Genomic DNA, 22,190 nt, shown 5'->3' on the forward strand with positions numbered 1-22,190 from the left:
AGATGGATTGAGACAAATGATCAAATGCCCATACTCTAATGACTGCAACTAATTTGTACATGTTCTTTGTTAACAGGTATATAAGAGATACTTCTATCACTTTCTAGTGGAAATAAAAGGAGCTATGGGTGTAAGTTCAAGCAATATATCAGAAACAATACTCAGACATCTGGGTGAAAGACAAAGGGAAGTTAGCAAACCAGAGAGGTGAATTAATTCAAGTTTCTAGGAAGCAGGAAACAACTATTTCTTGGGTATCTAGGCAAGAAAAATCCCAGGCTCTTAGCAACAACAGAGGACCAGATGGGACCCGAGTCTTCAGGTGGTCCATGGGGACCAGCAGGAAATGGAGGTAAGACTGATTGAGATTCATTTCAACAAATACGTTTTCTAAATTATGCTTGCCTGATTCTGCAGGGGAAGCAAAGAGGGGTGAGAACTTTGCTCACCGATATCTGTGAACAAAATAGGAGAAATAGAGACAGCCACCACCAAGTAACCTGAGGCTGAGTACCTCTAATGATGGGTGTTCCACTGGAATTACAGAGGGCTACAGAATTTTAAGGGAAATATGTGTTTCATTAAGGTGAGGGATGGTGGGCATATATGATAGGATATTTAAGAGAGGTGGACTTTATGTAAGGTGTATAAATTAGGTATCATGTTAACTGGCAATTATGGAAACAGAATAAGATGGGAAAGGAAATTCTAGCAAGAAGAAATGTTTCAATGGTTAACCAGAGAAATGTAGTTATTACATTAGGCAACAAAAGAGGTAGAGGATGGGAGAAAAAGTTGTGCTGAAAAAAAGTTTGTTCGGGTCACATTATTGAGGTTTAAATGTGAGCCTTCAGTGTTTTTTGTTGTTGTTTTCTTTTCTTCTTTCTTTCTTTTTTTCTTGGCCATACCATGGTATATGGAGTTCCTGGGCCAGGGATATCAGATCCGAGCCACAGTTGCAACCTATGCCACAGCTGCAGCAACAGCTGATCCTTTAACCCACTGAGCCAGGTCCTGGCACTGCAGAGACACAGCAATCCCTTTGTGCCACAGAGGGAACTCCAGTGAGGCTTCAGTGTTTATGGGTTGTTCTGAATGCAGTAAGAGCCATGGAGAGCTTGTGAGCATGAAAGATGCTGGACAAAACCTGTATTTTAGGAGGATAACCCTGAAGGGAGTAGGCAGGGTATACTCATAAGGAGGGAGGGGCCTGGAGGTAGGAAGTCCACAGAGTGAAGATGGGCACAGGATCAGGAGGCCCTGAGACCTTGTGGTTGGAGGGGCTGGGCTGAAGATGCAGGCTGCAGCTGCTGAATGTGGAGAGATGTGGCAGCAGAGGAAAATACTAGGACTTGGAGCCACAGTGGACAAGGATGAGAAAGATGGATTTAAGAAAGTCAAGGGAGTAGGGAGAGTAAGTTTCCACTGGGTTGGCTCTATTTTTTTCTGTTTAGTAAGGGCAGGAGTCTTGAGCTGGGAGAAAAGGAGACAATGATGGATTTGGGAGTATGACAAATGGGGACTATTTGAAGGAGACGTTGAAAGTTTAATAGGGGATTCACTAGAGAAGAGAAAATAATATCGAGTTGTCCTCTATTCTGCACAAGGTTAAATCTGAGTTTCACTAATTAATAGCAATCCACACTTGCTGATGGACCCTCCCTCTGAGGCTTGGCTGGTTCCCCATCAGTAATATGCGGACTCCAGCATCTGAGTGCATCATGGCTTATCTCAGAGATCTTCACCAACTGGACGTGGGATGGAGTCTCCTTGGGTGCAGCCTCTCCAGATTTCACAGCTTCCCATATAACTCCTTGCAATTTGTGACTTGAGGTTTAGAATACAGGCAATTGCAAGAATGAAAAGATTCAGTACCAAGCTCAACACCTTAATTTCCTGATCTTCACAAATGTCAATGTGTTGATTCTCCTAGACTCCAAGAAGTTAGAGGCCTCTGCACTAAACTTGCCATATATGTTGCAAAGTGACTAGTGACTACCTTACAAGGTTTTAAGGATGCTGATATGCAATTCTAACAGGGACAGCTCTGTGAAGAGGGTGTATTATTCCCATATGCAAATATTAGCATGGATCCATGATTGACTCAGTGGACTTTCACTCCAGGCTGACCATTCACTGGCTGTGTACCGCCAGAAGCATCACTCAGCCTTTCTGAGACTTTGGCTGTGAGACAGAGAAATGGGGCTAATGATGGTTGATAATGGCCTACTTGATAAGACCACAGGGATGATGAATGGCTGGGCTCCAGATCAGAGTCTCTGAGCCCAGGGAGGAGAAGCCACGGCCAATGAGAGTGTGATTTTCACCAGCACAACTCTGTCTGCTACTGACACAGAGGATGTGTTGTCCAGACCTCATAACATGGCAGGGCTGGGGCCTTTGTTCAATATAGACAAGTGGGGAACCACATTTGAGATTCAACTTCTAAAAAGAGCTGTCCAATTTGTCAGCCGTTCCCTTCCTGACCTCTGCTGGGTGCAGAGAATTGGTGGCCATGCCTCCCCCAGGGTGAATGTCACAGGCTTCAATAAACATCTCCACAGATGGACTCTCTCAATCAGCTGTCAGCAGTAGGGCACAGGCCCAAATCCGGGAGTGCAGGGCTCCTAGCCTCCCCCCTGCCACCCCCACATGCACTTCGAATGGCTTGTCAGAAGCATTGTTCTTGCTGCTGAGATTGTAGCCCTTCCACAATTTTCCACAAGCAGGCTCTAGTTTCAGCACATCTGACCAAATGCAGAGAGAAAACTATGCCAAGCAGGGCCAGTGCCAAACACCAGGGTGACACCAGGTCTTGGGGATTTGAAGAGCTATGAGATTTTGAAAGGCAAGGGGATGAGGCTGAGATGGGCTAAACCTAGGCTGACCAGCGGACAGGTAGATGAGAAATGCCCACCTGCTATACCAAATGGAGAACCCATCACCTGAGTGGGATGAAGGTTCTGACAGCAAAGAGCATCTACTTGGACATTAGCAAGTAAGCATGGTTTGTAAATTAGCACGATGAAGTTTACCTGGAATGAGTTTGTAGGGATCGAGTGAAGGGATATACATACATGATCAGGTGTTTGCCTGACACGTCCCAGGGCTAATGTGATAATGTGATGCACCTACTGCCAGCTCACCATGTCTTGCTTCTTCCATTTTTTTTTTTTTTTTTTTTTTTTTTACTTTTAAATCAGTGCTACGAGGGCCTGGCTCTGCACACCATAGCACCATAGCAGGCTGGTCCTGGGTATACAAAACTGTGGAGGATAAACCTATGCCCTCGTTTAGGAATTCACAGCCCAGCACCCCATTATTTATCAGTTATGCAGACTCATCTGGTTTACAACCTCTTCTCCGTCTGTAAAAATCCATCTGTAATGATGATTACATTTAACTCAAATCACCCTTCTCATTGCCTGCCCCCAAGTGACCACACAGCTAGTGCTTTCTCTCCCTGCAGGTCCACTGCTCCCTCCCTAGTTACCCATTTGATGGGGAGGAGAGACGTGTTTGGGGTCAAAGATGAGGGTTTCATCCTAGGGGACCAGGGCTTTGCCACAGTCCATCCCCAGAGTAACTGCCTTTTAGAAGCAAACACTGAGGATGTTACCCCTTTGGAAACAGGGGTTTCATTCCACTCTCGCCTTGGGGAGCTTCAATTTCCTCTCCTTCTCCACCAACTGAAGGCCCCTTTTAGCCTTGATGTTGAAGTGAGATTTGCCAGCCACCTTACTTTGTCTTTGATCGAGCTCATGGCCTGATGATGTCATCAGGGAATTTGTAGAGGGAGGGTCCGCGGGAGCCAGGGGCTGGCAATGAAGCCCATGGACACTTCAACCTCTGGACCCTGCTCCTTGCTGCTATCAGGAAACAGAGTGACTCTGTCACTCCAGCCTCCCCCAAATGAGAAGGGAGAATTTCCACAGGGATTGGTTTTCATAGCTCTGCCCGCCTCTCCAGAGTCTGGCCTGCAGGACAAAGAGATGCTATGCCAAGAGGACCACATCAGTTCTCATTCTATCCCCACCAACCCCAGAGATGGACTTGGGGGGCAGTCCTGATGCCCCAACCCTAGAAATGGCAGAGGCAAGGCCCAGAGTTTAAGTGAATTTTCCAAGGTCAGACAGGCAGGAAGGATAGGTTTGGACAAGGACAAGCCCCAGGAGCTGACTCCAAGCATCCAGGGTGGTAAGTGGGGTGGGGAGCTGCCAAAGGTGGCAGCTGACGAAGGAAAGGGGGCAAGTCCTTGGAGGATGACATGGTAGAGCCACTGCTGAGATTGAGGATCTGGGTCCTGGGGAGGGAAGGGCTGAGGTGGAGTAGGGTGGGGGGCAAGTCCCTCCTCCTCCCCAGTCTGCTCTGCTCCATTGCAAACACAACAGTTCACCTGCTCTCTGAACAGGGGAAAGCAATGCACGAGATGACCACCTCAATCCTATTGAACTGCTTAAAAACCTAAACTGATGACTCTCCTCTCGTCCTAAAGGCCGGTTACTTAGGTTGGGTGTTTCCCCTCACTTTGCCACACACCATGATACTCACCAATGGGGCCATGTAAATTAAGAATCAGGAATGAGGAGTTCTCATCGTGGTGCAGCAGAAACGAATCTGACTAGGAACCATGAGGTTGCGGGTTTGCTCCCTGGCCTCACTCAGTAGGTTAAGGATCTGGCATTGCCATGAGCTGTGGTGTAGGTCGCAGACACAACTCCATCTGGCATTGCTGTGGCTCTGGTATAGGCCGGCAGCTATAGCTCCAATTAGCCCTCTAGCCTCGGAACCTCCATATGCCATGGGTGCAGCCCTAAAAGGACAAGAGACAAAAAAAAAAAAAAAGAATCAGGAATGATATCATTTGCAGCAGGTCCCACAGCAGACTCTGTAGGGTGGATAAGAGATCTTCCAGTTTGACACTGAGGCATAAAACCCGTGTATTCCCCCAAAAAATACCATTTTCCTATTCTTCCCAGCCTGCCTCAGAGCCATGGAAGTGAGGCCCCAGGCAACTCCTGTCCTTTCCCTCCAAGTAAGGTGATGCTAATTTACTTGCAAAGAACACAAAATTTGTTTCCTCTTTCTATCACCTCTGCTATTTAGTTTTCTGCTCCCTCCAAGCTGGTGCCTCCAGGACGCACCAGGGCGGCCCACCTGCTCAGCCTCCTCTCCGGCCAGTCCCAGGTGGCCAGTCTCCTCCATCATCTCACTGAATCATTGAACCTTTGAAGTGGCTTAGTGAAATGCATCTTAGGCATTTTTACCCTCCTCACACTGCCCCCCCCACCCAACCACACACACTTTATAAATGAGGCAACAGCTTCGAAGGCAGGTAGAGTACAAGCCAGAGGCACAGGGTGACTAAGGACCTCTGCTACCGTGGATCGGACCCTTGCCATCTGCCAGGCACTGTGCTACCCTCTGTGTGGCTGATGTCACCTGATCCTGCAGCAACCCCGAGAACCCCATCATCAGCTTCCATGTGCAGAGCGGGAGTCTGGGCTGTAGGAGGTTGTGAAATGTGTCCAAGCTGACATAGCTTCTAAGTGATGGGGCTGAAACCCAGGACTCCAGAGTCCATGCTGTGAGTTGCCACATCAGTAAGCGTGTAAGGTTATATTGCATCGTCTTTCAGGTATTTGAACCCAAGGCTGTACTCTTCACATTTCTAGCTCCTCAAGCTCTAACACTTGACATGTGTTGCAATGGTTTAAAGTGTCCTCTTTAAAAATTGAAGCCATGTGACGTTTTGGCACTTGGCTCTCGGCTTATAGCCTCAGCAGCTTCTGAAACGCAGGATCCAGGCTACCTTAAGATCCCCACCCACCCTCTGCACCTGTTTTATAAGTCTCCTAAAGAGGCCCAAGCATCTTAAGAAGACTTCCTCCTCCTCTGTGCCCTCCCCAGTTCTTCCAGGGCTGCAGGAACCTCCAGCGGACCCCATGGTCCGAGTCATGAATGTGAAAGGGGCACTCCCACCAGGGGGCTGCAGAGCTGGGTGAGAGGCTGCAGAGAAGAACTGGGCGCTCTATCAGGAAGCCACTCAGTCCCCGGCCTCGGAACCTTCTCCGAGAAGGCCTGTGAAACTATTTCAAAGACATTAATAATTCATCAACCCCAGAGGGGAAAGAAATCGAAAAAGAGGAAAACAAAGATCTAATGGGCCTCAGAGACTCCCACACAATTGGCAAAGTTTGTTGTCGCATTCCGCTGCCGGAGTGCAGGAAGAGGGGGAGACAGAAGGAGAGAGGAAGGATGTATGTGCTTGAAAAAAAGGACACCTTTTAAAGGAGAGCGGCTGCAGCAATAAACCTCACACCGTAAAGTTTATAAAGAGCTTTCATATAGACATTGTGATCTTCATTTATTTATTTATTTTTAATTTTAAAATTTTTTTTGTCTTTTGTCCTTTTTAGGGCTCACCCACGGCATGTGGAGTTTCCCAGATTAGGGGTCCAATTGGAGCTGTAGTCACTGGCCTACGCCAGAGCCATAGCAAGGCAGGATCCAACCCATATCTGCAACCCACACCACAGCTCACAGCAGCACCAGATCCTCAACCCACTGAGCGAGGCCAGGGATCGAACCTGCAACCCCGTGGTTCCTAGTCAGATTCGTTTCTGCTGCGCCACAACGGGAACATCGTGATCTTTAAAAGGAGACTTGAGTTGGAAACACTGCAGTGTTAACCAACCAGACTTTCCAGATGAGAAAACTGAGTCTTTAAGAGCTCAGGGATTTTCCCACCACCCAAACCCAGGCTCCCACCCCTCATCCAGTGGGCAGTGCAGATACCACTGGCCTGGCATTCTCTGGATTTCAGCACAGATCTCAGCTGAGTGCCCAGGGGTATAAAAAAAACCCGGAAACACAGAAACCCGATTTTCCCACCAGCACGAGAAGTGGTTATAAGATCCCCGGGGACTAGACCAAGCCTATTCTTGACCTTCGAGGGCCCTCGAGGATTCTTTCATGAAGCAAAATGTCATCTCTGTTCTCAGTTGAGAGAAACAAAGACAAAGATTTAATTTGCCAAGTAGCTGACTTCTTTTTCCATGAGCTTTTCACCTCGATGTTCAGGGGTCCTGTGCCACCTGGGCTTGCCAAACTTCCCTCAGAATCTGATGCCATTTGCAGGTCCCATCGTGGCTCAGTGGTTAATGAACGTGACTAGTATCCATGAGGATGTGGGTTCGATGCCTGGCCTCGCTCAGTGGGCTGAGGATCCAGCGTGGCTGTGAGCTGCGGTGTAGGTTGCAGACACAGCTCAGATCCCAAGCTGCTGTGGCTGTGGTGTAGGCCAGTAGCTGCAGCTCTAATTCAACTCCTAGCCTGGGAACTTCCATATTCAGAGAGTCTGGCCCTAAAAGAAAAAAAAAAAAAAAAAGAATCTGATGCCATTCCATGCCTTTGAGGAGCTGCTTAATAGGGGGTCACCCCTTTCAATTCCTTTGTTACCACTTCTGCTGTGATCCTGTACCTACGCCAGTGCCCCACAGGGAAAGGAAGGGTGTGCTTGCCTTTTGTTTTCTGATCCTTATTGACAGTGAGAGACTCCATCCTTATCTGAAGGTTTGCAGAATTATCACCTATGAATGCCCACTTCACCACCTTAGTGCATGGAGGTTCTTTAGCAAGTTGCTTCCTCATTGGAGTTTCTGTCATGGCTCAGAGGAAACTAATCTGACTAGTATCCATGAGGACTGGGTTCCATCCCTGGCCTCACTCAGTGGGTTGGGGATCTGGCATTGCTGTGAGCTGTGCTGTAGTTCATAGATGTGGTGCAGATCCTGCATTGCTGTGGTCGTGGCGTAGGCCAGTGGCTATAGCTCTGATTTGACCACTAGCCTGAGAACCTCCATATGCCATGGGTGTGTCCCTAAAAATATTAAAAAAAAAAAGAAGTTACTTCATCAAATTATGTCACCATCAGGGGCTTCTGCATCAGTACACACCAGGAAGAACATCTAACTGCAGCCCTCCCCACGCTCTCCACCCTCACTGTGGACGAAGGGTCAAACCCTTCCCTCTCAACCCCCCACCGAGTGGTCTGTTTTGATTCCCTTCCTGTTACAGAGACATTCCTTCGGTAATCTGGGAGTGTGAATGTGCTAATGCAGGTAAATTGTAATTAATTTCCCTCTAATTGATGCGTAGGACTACCTAGGCCCCTCATTTTCTTCCCTTCATTCCTTTATAAATATATGATTTGACAGGTTAATTTGAAAGCAAAAGTTAGATTCTTTACAGCCATCTAAGCAGAAGCCCCAGAACGCAATTTGCTGTCTAGTTGTGTGAAGCATAATAAAAGGGTTGAAGTCAGGTTATCCCTTTTTATCATCATTTTACTAATTTAATCTTTCCCCCCTTGCTAGGGTAATGAAATATTCATTCCACAGCCTGAAAACCTTGGCAGCCATTGGCGGGGGAGCAGGATCCCAAGAACTGTGGTATCATGGGGCGACCTTTCTCAGCAGGGCCCTGCAGCCAGACCTGACACACCACAGCCAGAGGGCGGTGCGGGTGGCACACAGGAGTTCCCCTTTGGCAGCTGAATCAGGCCAGTCAAGCCTCCCACGTCCTGATGCAGCGCACAGGCTGTGGGAGAGCAAGCCAGCCCGCAGCGGGGAGCTTTTTTCTAAAGAGGGGGCGTGAAAGGCCATGGGCTGAGCTCCAGCAATGAGCTGCAGAGAGGGCTTATGGCAGAAGCAAAGACTTCTCTGCAGGGGAGCTAAGCCCCCAGAGAGAGGAGAACCCTGCTGCCCAAATGGCAGGCTCAGCCTCTACTCTACTCTGCTCTGGGGACTCCCAGGACGTGAGCCTTCTGTGGTCAGCCAGCACCTCTCAGTGTTCAGATCCCATTCCAGACCACATGTGGCATCACCTCCTGATGGGTTGCTAAAAGTCTCTTGACACCCAGGCCTGCCCACCTCAGGGTCTCTTCCTCCAGTGGCCCATCCACTGAGGTACCTAAGACCGCCCAACTCAGCTCTTCTCCCCACAGCCTTGGTCTATCCTTTAAGGTACCCAAGACCACCTGACTCAGCTCTTCTCACACAGATTTGGTCCAAGGGCAGGAGGCAGAACCCTAATGGAAGCATCCCTACGCTCCACCCTGGCACCTTTTTCCTTAGACCTCCATCTTTTCTTCTCCTTATTGCACAGGTTGAAAGCAGGAAGCATGCTGGCTTCTCCCTGCAGGTACAGAGAGAAGATGGCCCCATGGATCTCCAATACCACACACCTGGTTCCACCTAGATTCTGACCTGAGAGTCCCTTTCAGAAGATGCACAGACAGGTAAGCAAGCCCAGGAGACATGTGCTCAGCAGCTGATGCACTTCTTCATTTAGAGAGAAGATGAACTGCCCACTTTTTGGTTGGAGGACCCCGGGGAAGAAAGATCCAGGCTTAGCAGGCAGGGGATTGATAAGGACCCAGGAATCACATGGTTGCCCTGCAGAGATAATGCCCAGAAGCATCTTTTCTAGAGAGCTGGGACCCGACTGCTCCATGGGTGAAGGTCCAGAGCAGATCAAGGCAGAAGGACAATGACAGTGATTATCATTGTCCTCGCAATGTGGGCACACTCCATGTAGTTAATTTTAATTTAATTTAATTTTTTGTCTTTTTAGGGCCACACCCACAGCATGTGGAAGTTCCCAGGCTAGGGGTCTACAGCACAGTCACAGAAACATGGGATCTGAGCCTCGTCCGTGACCTATACCACAGCTCATGGCAATGCAGAATCCTTAACCCACTGAGCAAGGCCAGGGATCAAACCCACAACCTCATGGATATTAGACAGATTCATTTCTGCTGTGCCACAATGGGAACTCTTCATTTTAATTTTTTTATTAAAAAAATATGGCCGCACCTGCTGCATATCAAAGTTCCAGGCCAGGGATTAAATCCAGCCACATCTCCAGCAACACCAGTTCCTTAACCCACTGTGCCAGGCCAAGGACTGAACTCATGGCTCTGCAGTGACCTGAGCCACTGCAGTTGGATTCTTAACCCACTGTGCCACAGCAGGATATCCTTTTCTTCCTTCCTTTCTTTTTTTTTTTTTTTTTAAAGATATTGCTGTCAAACTGATCTGGCAAAAAAAAAAAAAAAAAAAAAAAAAAAGTGACAAAATAAGTGGTCTGATAAATGCCTCTTAATTATGATTTTTTTCTCTTAAGTGTATAAAATGGTGAGTTTTAATGGTTTTAGTCCCTCTCTGCTTTCTCCTGTCACTGGGAACTTTTACTTTTTATAACAGATTACGTAATTAGGATTTTCTCCCACATAGGATTTAGTTTTATTTTTTTCATGTCCAAATATTTGGGAAACTTCATCCATTGGGGAAAAGGTATCTTTCACCTACTGTTGTTTTTAATTATCAGCATTAAAATATCTTAAAAGACAACCTGAAAATTAAAGAGAAAAACCATTTATTGGGGAAACAACTCCAACACATCAGACAAAAACGTACTGGTGAAAATGAAATGAGCAGATTGAAGAACTGTCAATTAAGAAATTGAGGAGGAGGGAGTTCCCGTCGTGGCACAGTGGTTAACGAATCCGACTAGGAACCATGAGGTTGCGGGTTCGGTCCCTGCCCTTGCTCAGTGGGTTAACGATCCGGCGTTGCCATGAGCTATGGTGTAGGTTGCAGACGCCACTCAGATCCCTCATTGCTGTGGCTCTGACATAGGCCGGTGGCTACAGCTCCGATTAGACCCCTAGCCTGGGAACCTCCATATGCCGCGGGAGCGGCCCAAGAAATAGCAAAAAGACAAAAAAAAAAAAAAAAAAAAAAAAGAAAGAAAGAAAGAAAGAAAGAAATTGAGGAGGAGGAGAGTTCCCATCATGGCTCAGGGAAGAGAATCTGACTAGCATCCATGAGGACACCGGTTCGATCCCTGGCCTCACTCAGTGCATTAAGGATCTGGTGTTGTTGTGGCCATGGTGTAGACCAGCATCTGCAGCTCCGATTTGATCCCTGGCCTGGAAACCTCCATATGCCATGACTGTGGCCATAAAAAAATTAAAAAATAAATAAAAATAAAGAAATTGAGGATGAATCCAGTTTGAGAGGTGGGCAATGGGCTAGAAAAGAAGGACAAGCAGGTCAATGTAAAATCTGTGAAAAAGGAAGAATAGTCAAAAGAAGAGTAAAATGCTAAGCTTTGCAAAAGGAAGAAACTTGGTTTCTGGGAATGGAAGCCTAGACCTTGTGCTGCCCTGAGTTGTGATTTTCTCATCTCAGAGAACATTGCACCAGCACTGTTTTTTGTATCTTTCTGGAAGAGGGATACAAGATGCAATCAGATCCTACTCTGTTTGTCCCATTATTTGATTAGCATAGGTTAAGAAAGCTTTCTATTAAAAAAGGCCTGTTGTGAATGCTCCCTTGAAGGGATATTTGCCTCTCCCACCATTAGGAAGGTGTCTTAAAGACAGAGCAGAGATTGGATGAGGATGAGGAAATCCTTGCTCTTGAGTGAAGACTAAGAAGCTTTGAGAGGCAGGACTGTGTCTCCACCTGTGCTTTCATCTGTTTTATGGCCTCGACTCCATCACCCTTTCTCCTTCCCTCAACAGAGACATTTCCAAGCATGTCTAGACTTTCTTCCTTTGCTCACCCTTCATCCTGTCCCACTGCTGTCCATATTCCATGACTACTCAATATTGGCTTCCAAGGAGCTCCCGTTTGCAAAGTTTAAAAGACATGTTTCAGGCTTGTCTTCTTAATGATCATTTTGACCACTCTGTCCTTGAAACCCTTTCCTACTTTAGTTCCCGAGAAGCCATCTCCTAAAATGCCTCCCAGGAGTTCGCCCATGTCCTTCTTTTTGTCTTCCCTAGACTGAGATGGTTCCTGGTGTGTGAGTGCTCCCTGGATCACTCTACTCCACTTTCAACGCATCTCACTTCATTATCCACCACCCCGCACCCCTGTCATCGACATGCTGGCCAGTCTATGGTATATAATCTATACTTCTATATCCAGGCCATCATTCTTTTTTCAACTCAGATCTATCCAGCTGCCTACTAGACATCTCTACAAATCCAAACTTACACCCGCATCTTCTCCCAGTGGTGCCCCCAGCCTCATCCTACCCCAGTCCCCATTTTGAACATGAATCTTCATCCACCCAGTTTCTAGAACCAGAATCTTGGGCACCATCTCTGCCTGCATCTCCCTCTCCTCACCCAGGTCCCAGGTAGTTACAGATCCTGACCTTTCTCCTTATTGAGTATCTCTCAAATCCCTCTTCTCTAGCCTGTGGCGTATCTCAAGCTCAACATTTTTATTCCATCTCTCAGAATGTCCACTGACGACACACTGTGCTACTGGTATTCTGTTTTCTTGGCCATCAAAGCGTCTTGACAAAACGCAAACCTAATCATTGCATGCCACTCCTTAAATTTTTTCAAAGACTTCCTTTGTTTTTGAGGATAAAAGTCCCAATTCCTTAGCATGGTAGACAAGGCTTCCGGTTTTATAAGATCCCAACTAACACTCATCCTCGCATTCTACCTTCACCCTTCACTGTCCCATCTCAAAATCCTTGCAGCATCTGAAGGCCTAGAATCCTACAGGAACCCCTCCCCTACCTGGCTGACTGTGTCCACCACCAGGTCAACTCTCCCACCACTGTCCATGGGAAGGCATGGCCTCTTTGGTGCTCCTTCTCCAAGTCCCCTTAATTCCCAGGAAGGCAATTACTGGTAGGTGGGGGGGGGGGGCACCTATTGTGTGCCTTCGGGCACCTCCACCTTTTCATCTCATTGTCCCACTTGGCAGAAAGCTTCTTGGGAGCAAGAACTCTGCTTCTGTATCCGTTTAGCAGAGTGTCTGTCACATCCTAGGTGCTAATCAAAAGCTTGTTGATTTGCTTATAAAATAAAAATGACACGTATTAATTAACCACAAGGCTATCTATAAAGAATTATGAAGAAATCCAATGTTTATTTAAAGAGATGTCTTCTAAAATTATATTCCCTGGGTACATGGCTATTTTAATCCTCAAAGCAGGAAAATCTAATTTCTAATTAAACACACACACACACACATGCACGCGTGTGCGCTAAACACAAACCAAAACTAGGGTGAGTTTTGTTCCGCTGTTATTAGTACATTGCTCAAAAATCTGACCCAGACGTCTAACCATGTCTATTCCACCAGCACCCAGACTGAGAAATCGGAACCCCCTCTCTCCCATCTCTCGTCCAATCCGCAACCTCAGCACAGGCTGCTCCCTAAATTTTCCCCTAAATCTCTGTCTGTGACACCACTGGGGAAGTGTCCCACAGCCACGCATGCAGAGGTTTCGAGGCCAGGCTCCAGACTGTGCACTCTGCTTATCGGGTTGCCCAGTGGCAAGATCTTCAGAGGCAGCTGCACTTTCTCCCTCATGCTGAAGCTAATGAGCAAAATAACTCTTGCTGAAGGACAAGGAAGTTGAGGCACGCACAGCGCATGGCAGACATGGCAGGAAGGCTGTCATCATCACAAAGAACCACCACAAAGCCTTATGGATTAAAAGCTGCAGAGGAAACTTGAGCCCTATCAAGTGTGTAGGAAGCATCTTGTCATCCATCAGAACCAGCAGCCACAGGAGGATTGGTCCAGAATGCTGACTCAGGCCACCTCCCACAGGGTCCCAGAGGGGACACAACATTGGCTGTGATTTCTAAGCAAAAGGGAGATGGTTTCATATCCAGTTTGGGCTCCCTTGTCACTTCTAGGCCTGCCTCAGGCAGTTGACTTTTATCACCAGGTAAATCACCAGCAGTCCTGGCAGGGCTGTCCATACACTCCCCAACCTCCCCACTTTCTCTGGAAGCCCCTCTTCTGCCTCTTCTCTCTCTCCTCCCTCCCCAGTGAGCAGGCTTCTTTTGGCTGCTGCTAGACGCGGCTTCTCAACCAGCTCACGCAGGAAATGAAGGAGGCTCATTTCAGAGCCAGTAATCAACGCCCCCTTTGGATCAAACTGCAAACTCAAATTGTACCAATCTGTCTAAACAACCCAAGGAAAATGGCACCTAAATTGTGCAATTTTGGTGTGTCCACCTAGCTTGCTAATTTAATTTTACTTCCCCCAAACCTGAGACCCAGGGCTGCCACCTCCTCCTCTGCGTTGATCCAAGAAAATGAGAAAAGAGAAAAGCACATCTCCAAACACAAATCATTCTGCCAGCCCCTCGGGGTACCAGTGATGCAGGATGCTGCATTTCCAGGATCTGTCTCAGGTCTCCAGTGAGGGCCAGCAGGAAGTACAGAGCTGTGGGGAAGTGAAAAATAACAGGGGAGAGGGGAAACAAACATTTCAGCTTCACCTTAAATGTGCGTTTGGAATTTGGCTCTGGAGAAAGCTAAAGGCAGAGACCAGCTTTTCCCAGTGGGGGCAGGGTGACTGGCCCAGTTTGGGACGGGCTAACGGGCCTGGATAAGCAGGTCCTTGTGTCCTGCACGCTTAGTTCAGAAAGACCATGCAAGTCTCTTCCTATGTTTCAGTTTCTCCTGGAATGAAGGCCTTCCCTGGTACCCAAAGATGATTTGTGATTCAGGACAAATAGAAACGAGAGGCTTAGGTGAGAAAACCAAAACCAAACCAAACCTCATCAGCAAATGATAATTATGAGGAAGGTGTCAAGAATATAGACACTGTATTCCTAAGGGTCTCAGATCAGTTTCTGCAAAAACAAGCTCTGAGATGTGTGAAAGCCCCTAATTAGAAAAGGAGAAAAGTCCCAAAGAGCCCCGCACAGGCAGGTGTGCTGCTCACTCTTCCCAGAAGGGGGCGCCTTTCTCCCACCTTGAGAGCGGGGAATGCTGTCCATTTGATTTACACCAGGAAACGATTCCACCCACGGTGGACATGATGCCACGTGCCACTCATCAAAGCCTTGTTCATCATGTCCTTATCCCCCGGGCCTGAAATGACCCTGCAAGTCCTCCTTGCCTTTGCCCCCGTCCTCTTCAAAACGTTCCCTAGCTAACCGAAAGCCAAGGAAGGGTATCTGCCTGGTCTTGGGAGAGACTGAGGCCACGGGGGACATTTTAAAAAATCTTCACACGTCCGGACACTTGAAAACACAACCAGCACACCTTCTGTGTTCCGGGAAGCATTGCCGAATGGGATGCTCTTTTCCCAGAGTGCTCTGCGCATGTGCTGGCTTGGTGGGAATGGGAGAGGTCAGAGGCATATCAGGCATACAGCAGGCAGAACCGCCCAAGTTGTGCTTGGATAACATGACCCCAAATCTTGAGCGGCTGGTGCCCTCACTGAGCATTAAGGCTGGCAAAGCGGCCCTCCGTGGTCTCACATCACAGGGTGGGGAGAGGTGTGGTGCATTTAAATTCTCCTTGGAATTGGCACCATCATTTCTGCCCATATTACCAAGGCTAGAGCAAGCCCGGAGGCCCCTCCTGACTCCACAGGGAAGGCATAATGTATCCTCCCATAGGGAAGGCAGGTGAGTGACTGCAGACACCACTGCAATCTCCACCATACCTGGCAGCACACTGTCAGCTGTGGAGGATGGAAGGGTCCCGCCTGCCGCTGTGGGATCTCTTACAGAGGCCCTGTCCTTCAGCCCAGTCACAAACCCAGCTTAGAACCATGTCCCCACCTGACCACAGCCTTCCAGGACCCACATGCCTCAGTTTATCGCCAGAGGGCTTCAGTTTCATGGCCTCCTCGGTAGCTGTGGTTTCAGCCTTGTCTTGGGAATAGAGACTCAAAGGCAGCAGCACAAACTACAGAGAGAGAACTTCTATCAAAAGCCCACTGGGGGAGTTTCCGTCATGGCTCAGTGGAAACAAATCTGACTTGCATCCATGAGGACGCAGGTTCGATCCTTGGTCTTGCTCAGTGGGTTAAGGACCCGGCATTGTGGTGAGCTATGGTGTAGGCCACAGATAATGCTTGGATCCAGCGTTGCTATGCCTGTGGTGTAGGCCGGCTGCTGTAGCTCTGATTCAACCCCTAGCCTGGGAGCCTCCATATGCCATGGGTGCAGCCCTAAGAAGAAAAAAAAAAAAAAAAAAAAAAGCCTACTGGGTCAAGTGAAGGCTGGAAGACCTTGGCTTTCTGACATTTTCTATTTTAAACAGACCCAACAGGGACAATGGTGTGCTCTATTATGTTGTATTTACTTCTGGAATTCAAAATTACGCTCACTGAAAAACTTCTGGGAAACTTCACCATGAAATGTGGAGCCTCACGTTATGCCTTGTCCCCAGATCTCTCAGTCTGTGATCAACAGGATGGATCCTGGTCAGCCAATTCAGTAAAAGGAGGTGAGTGATCAGCGCAAGGTGAGAGGCCATCCCCCAGCACATGGGCCCTTGGCAGGAGAAAAAACAATACATTATAACTGGGCACTTACCAGGCACACATGTCCAGCCCCATCTCCTGCCCAGAATGGACAGGCCCCAGCCCATTAGAAGATGCTGCTGTGAGCCAGCCTGTGGGTGCCCCCCTTCTTGTGTCTGCCCTCTCCAGGTCCCGGCTTGAACTCTGGCTCTGCATTGCCAAGGCCCACCTGCCTGATGGGCAGCTCACCTTGCATCTTGCCTCCTGGCTTTCTTCCCAGACTCCCAGGCTTATAGTTTCCTAATCTGGGGAAGTGTCTCCATAATACCCCTCCCAGACTAGACTGAGGACCTTTAAGCCTGAGTAGTGTAGCCAGGACTTTTAGCCCCATCCTGGCAGGGTGTGCTGAGGCCAGGAGAAGCAGACACTACATCCACTGGGAAGAGGACTGCAGAGTGGGATGAGCACAGGAAGGAAGCACAGTGAGCATGTGCCACACGAAGCCTGCCCTGGACACAGCCCAGCACAGGGGCGCAAACCTCATGAGGCAGCCAGAGAGGCTGGGGGCCTGGGGATGGATATGGCTGGCTTCTGTAGGATGCCCCTATCCCAACTACACCAAACCTAGTCTGATGGTAAATAATAGCTGTAACACCCATTTGACAGTATACAAGTGCGGGAACCTTTATAGCTATGACCAAAAGGGGAGAAGGAAAGAGTTTATGGCAGATCAGCTGGAAAGATATCCAAGAGGCTGGCTACCTTCCATGGTCTGCCATGGACTTAATTTGCTTAATGCACATGCCCTCGATTCTTTATGGAAAATCAAGAATTAATCTATTTCACTGATATGTGTACTGAAAACCCAGAAGCATCTCACAGTAGTGAAAGCGTTGTGACGGAGAAAAAGAAACCAGGTTTGGATCCTAACCCTCCAGACCCTGGCCTCTCAACTTTGATTGTACCACCTTGAGCCTCTGTCTACAGATTTGTATAGTGTGCATGTTGATAGAGGCCTCCTATATCACTAGGTTGTTATGAAGAGAAAAGGAGAACGCGAACTACATATGCGAAAAGCCTTTGACAACTGCTCTCCAGATGTGAGGGGATATCGATGCGCTTATTTACATGCTGCTTCTTGGCTTGTTTCTTTTACGTGTCTCGCTACTCTTGTTGCTTTAGAGTAACCTGGCCAAGAGCCCAGCTGTCTCTGCTTGGGGGTCTTATTTTACAACAGGGTACAAATGTCAGAAGGTACTCAGTATATGTTCCTGGAAGACTAGTTTATAAAACATTCTAGACCCATTGTTATGGCTGAGGTTAGGCCTGGAATGTGATGAGATAAAAGTAGGGTAGATAGAAAATGTGAGAAGCCCCAGAGTGACTGATCCTGGAGCACCTGCTGGCAGAATGTGGTGCAGGGCACAGGAATGAAAATCCTCTCCCTGCGGTCACACAGAGAAAGCAAAGCGTCCAGGCTATCAGAGCTAAAGGTGTGCCTGGGGAGGTTGACAAGCACAGTGATTGGGGAATAAGAGCTCATTTGCAGCTGACAGAATGTTGTAGTGCCTGGGGAATGAGCATCCCTGTGGATCTCGGTCCAGGGCACCTGCTCCTTTCTCTCTCTCCATCTCTGTCTGCCTGGATGGCGCCCTCTAGTGGCTTCTCTTTCTCCAGACATTTCGGCCTGGGTGTGGAAGGAAAGCCTCAATTTCGTTTTCCAGGGCTCTGCCACCTGATTTTTCATCTTCACTAGTCCAGAGAAGTGCCACTGAATCCTTTAACTCTGCTACACTTATGTTAGGCAGAGAAATAATGGCTCCAATACAAGGGAGTAGGCGTCCTTACCCCCTCTTGAATTCCATTCTGCTTTTGCTATCATAGCAACCCCAGGCAGACTTGCGTTAAAAACCTGTTGTATGGCATTCAACTTAGTGTCTGTGTGATGCGAATAAACTCTCTCCCATTAGTGAACTGAATGAGGTTGCCCTCCACTTCTGTGAATAAGGGGTGCATGTTGTATTCCAACATTTCTACTCAATGCAGCAGCCATTCTGTGTTCCATAAAGGGCGGGGCTTTGAGGCACTCACATGCACGAGCCAACGCGTCCTTTGTTAAGTGACTTTGAGCCAAGTTGCTGCTAAAAAGGAGTTTTCCAAATCAGCAGCTACAGTTTGTGACACAAACAGCTCCCTACCTGGGGGGGTAATGACATAATGACAAAGGGTTCGCAGGTGAGACAAGTACCCAAACCCTCACCTGATATTCCTTGTCCTGTGCCCCTTCCCCATCCATGAACTGGAAACCTGAATGCCTATACTGTCCTCAGTTATGCTAAATATTCACTTAGGTCTGGAACTGTAACAAATGTTTCTCGAATGAATGAAGGCATATTGAATGCATTATTTAGTAAAGTTCTGGGCACAGGGTAAATGCTTTAAAAAGCCAGGATGAGCTCTTGTCCAAGGAAAATGTCCTAGGTGAGTGAGAAGAGAAAAACCCTCACAGGTCACCCCCATAGACACCAGGTGAGATCTCAGTTGACAGGAGCCATTTCTCTAAGCCTCCTCTGAATCATGGGGACAAGTCCCCTCTGCAGTGAGTGCTACAGGGGTGACAGACACTCAGGCATGGAGCCCAGTGGCTCCAGAATTCAGGGCATAAAGAAAAGACCTTTTCCTAGACTCTCAGTTGGTAGAAGGAGCAGAATTGGCTTTATAGCTCCCTGGTACTGATGGGTGTGTGTAATTCATCAGCTTTCTGGTTCCTAGCCTCACGTAAGATCAGGATTCCAAGGCAAGAGCATGTCCTGGGTGGAACCCCACGTGAGGGCATCCACTTGTCCAAGTGAAATTGTTGCTAAGCAGAAAAGAGCCTTTCAGATGCTGAAGAGAACGGCTTACAAAGTTCCTTGGATGCCTAATGTTCTTAAATAGCATTTTAATGTTTTAAAGGTAAATGAACTAGAAATGCATGGATTTAATTTTCCTTGAAATACATCTACATTTAAAAATTAAGGGGGAGCATACTCAGAGCAGAACATATTTGTGATCTGGTGGCAGCTGGAACACTCAGAGTGAATTGAGCCCAGTCCAAGGGAGCTGAAGCCATGCAGCCTGGCTCTCAGCAAGGCTCGCAGAGGCTTCCAACACAGGGGTCCATTTTCCAGCTGCTGGAGGACAAGGGTCTGATATCCCTGAGGCTCTTCAAGAGGGTCAGTTTGCTCAGATCACAAGGGCCCAGCTGCACCAAGCTCAGGGGAGGCTCAGGCTGTTCACCCAGAAGCCAGCACCCGGTGTGGTGGCTAGGAGCCTGGAGCAAAAGGCTTCCCGCATGGGGAATCTTGTTTCACCAAACCCCTGGTGCTTACATGGGTTTTCAGAAATACAGGATAGGGGTTTTTGCTACACAGATTCAACCAATAATAGATGGAAAAAATTCCAAAAATTTCCAAAAATTTCCAGAAAGCAAAACTTGAATTCACTCCACTCAGGAAACTATTTACAAAGTATTCACACTGTACTGGGCATTATAAGTACTATAGAGAGCATTTCAAGAGCACAGGAGGGGTTGTGAATATGATGGAGAAGTAGGAAGACCTGAGCTTACCTCCTCTCACAGACACACCCAAATTACAAGTATTTACAGAACAACCGTCGATAAAGAAGACCAGAACCAACCAGAAAAGTTCACCTACAATTAAAGACATAAAGAAGGAACCACAACAAGATGACACTGTTAGGGGAACAGAGTCACGGTACAGTCAAGACTTATACCCCCGGGGCAACCTGCACACAGGAGAATAGTTACAACTGCAGAGGTTCTCCGCAAGGAGCAAGGGGTTTGAGCCCCACATGGGCTCACCAGCCCAGGGGTCCTGAACTGTGAAGACAAGCTCCCAGAAAGTTTGGCTTGGAAGGACAGCAGGGCTTACTTTGGAGGGTACTAGAGGGCTGGGAGAAAGAGACACCAATCTTAAAGGGCACACAGCTCACATGCTTTCGGACCCAGGGCAAAAACAGTGATTTGAGAGCAGCCTGGGTCAGACTTACCTGCTCATCTTAGACAGTCTCTAGGAGAAGCAGGAGGCAACTGGGACTCACCTGGGGACACAGACATTGGTGGCAGCCATTTTTGGGAGCTCTTTCTACCACAAGGACACTGGCGCTGCCAAGTGTCACTTTGGAATCCTCCCTCCAGCATTTTAGCTAGAACCTAGGCATGATCTGGCCCAACAGCCTAAGGGCACCAGTGCTGGGATTCCTCAGGCCAAGCAACTAACTGGGCATGGAGATAGCCCTATCCACCAGCAGGTCTTCTACCTTAAAACCCTCTAAGCCCATAACTGCTCCTGGACACCAACATGACCCAGTCTCAAACATCAGTGAGCAGGCACTAGACCTGGGACATTCAGGGCCCTGCAGCTAGATCCCAGGACCTAGCCTTACCCACCACTGAGGTTGCTGTAGCCTCAGGACCAGCCTCACTCACCAGCAGACAAACACGAGCTGGAGGATAACTGAAGCGTATACACCCAGCCCACCCATCAGCAGTAAAGCACCAGTCCTGGGACTGGCTGGGCCCCAGGCCCTCTCACTAGCAGCCAACACAAGCTTTGGGACACCTCAGGCCCCACAGCCAGCTGTGTCCCTCCCACCACTGGTTCAGCACCAGCTTTGGGATCCCTGAGCCCCACAGCCATATCCCAGGACCTGACTTTGCCCACCAGTAAACCAGCACTAGCCCCAGGTACCCCAAGGATTCTGCAGTCAACCACCATGTGACCCAGGCTCAACAAACAGCAGCTGGGAGCCTCTGCGCAAGGAAGGACCTGAACATCAACCAGATCAGGTACCAACCACACCCATCAGACTGTCCACATAGTCAGCCCACCACAACAGGAGATCCCACACAGCCCTCATAGGGGTAACCCAAGAGCATAGCACTCTGCTGATGAGATGGGAGTTCACTGCTGGCATGTATAGGACATTTCCTAATAAATGTCCACATCTACAAGGTCAGGAAATGTAGTCAACCTACCAGATGCATAAAAATTAAAACATCAAGTGAGGTGGCAGAGGAACATGTTCTAAAGGAAGGGACAAGATGTAAACCAGAAGATTTAAGTGAAGTGAAGTGGAGACAGGCAGTCTACCTGAGAAAGAATACAGGAGTGTGACTGTAAAGTTGATTAAAGAACTTGGGAGAAGAATGGATGTACAGAGCCAGAAATTATAAGTTTTTAACAAAGAGTTGGAAGAATATAATGAACCAATAGAGATGAAGAATATATAATAACTGAAATGCAAATACACCAGAAGGACTCAACAGTAGAGCAAATGATACAGAGGAACAGATCAGGGAGCTGGAAGACAGTAGTGGATGTTACTGATGCTGAAAAATAAATAAATAAATGGACAAAAATGAGGACAGTTTTAGAGACCTCTATGACAATGTCAAGCATATTAACATTTACACTGTAGGGGTCCCAGAAAGAAAAGAGAAAGGAGTAGAGAACATGTATGAAGAACTAACAGTTGCATTGAATATTGGGGTGTATGTGTCTTTCCAAATTATGGTGTTCTCCAGATATATTCCCAGGAGTGGGATTGCTGGATAATAAGGTAGTTCTAAATTTAGTTTTTTAAGGACCCACCATGTTGTGCTCCATAGTGGTTGTACCAATTTACCTTCCCACCGACAGTGTAGGAGGGTTCCCTTTTCTCCACACCCTCTCCCAGCATTTATTATTAGTAGAGTTTTTTTATGATGGCAATTCTGACCAGTGTGAGGTAGTACCTCACTGTAGTTTTGATTTGTATTTCTCTAATCATTAGTAATGTTGAGCATCTTTTCATGTGTTTTTTGGCCA

General features: G+C 47.8%; 1 protein-coding gene and 1 long non-coding RNA gene across 2 annotated transcripts in view; both read right to left on the reverse strand.

Moving 5' to 3' along the window:
* OPCML (opioid binding protein/cell adhesion molecule like) overlaps window positions 1-22,190 on the reverse strand; it is a 1,104,108-nt gene that overhangs the window by 704,226 nt on the left and 377,692 nt on the right.
* Window positions 3,165-10,129, reverse strand: LOC146399945 (uncharacterized). Its single transcript, XR_014815605.1, has 2 exons — window positions 7,268-10,129; window positions 3,165-6,539 (listed from the first exon to the last, which is right to left on the reverse strand). It is a non-coding gene; the product is annotated as an uncharacterized LOC146399945 (long non-coding RNA).

Source organism: Sus scrofa, chromosome 9 (assembly GCF_054392235.1).
Source record: "Sus scrofa isolate SSC_HxYL_T2T_F1_AM1 chromosome 9, Sscrofa_HxYL_maternal_Yorkshire_Landrace_v2.0, whole genome shotgun sequence".
Taxonomy (NCBI): domain Eukaryota; kingdom Metazoa; phylum Chordata; class Mammalia; order Artiodactyla; family Suidae; genus Sus; species Sus scrofa.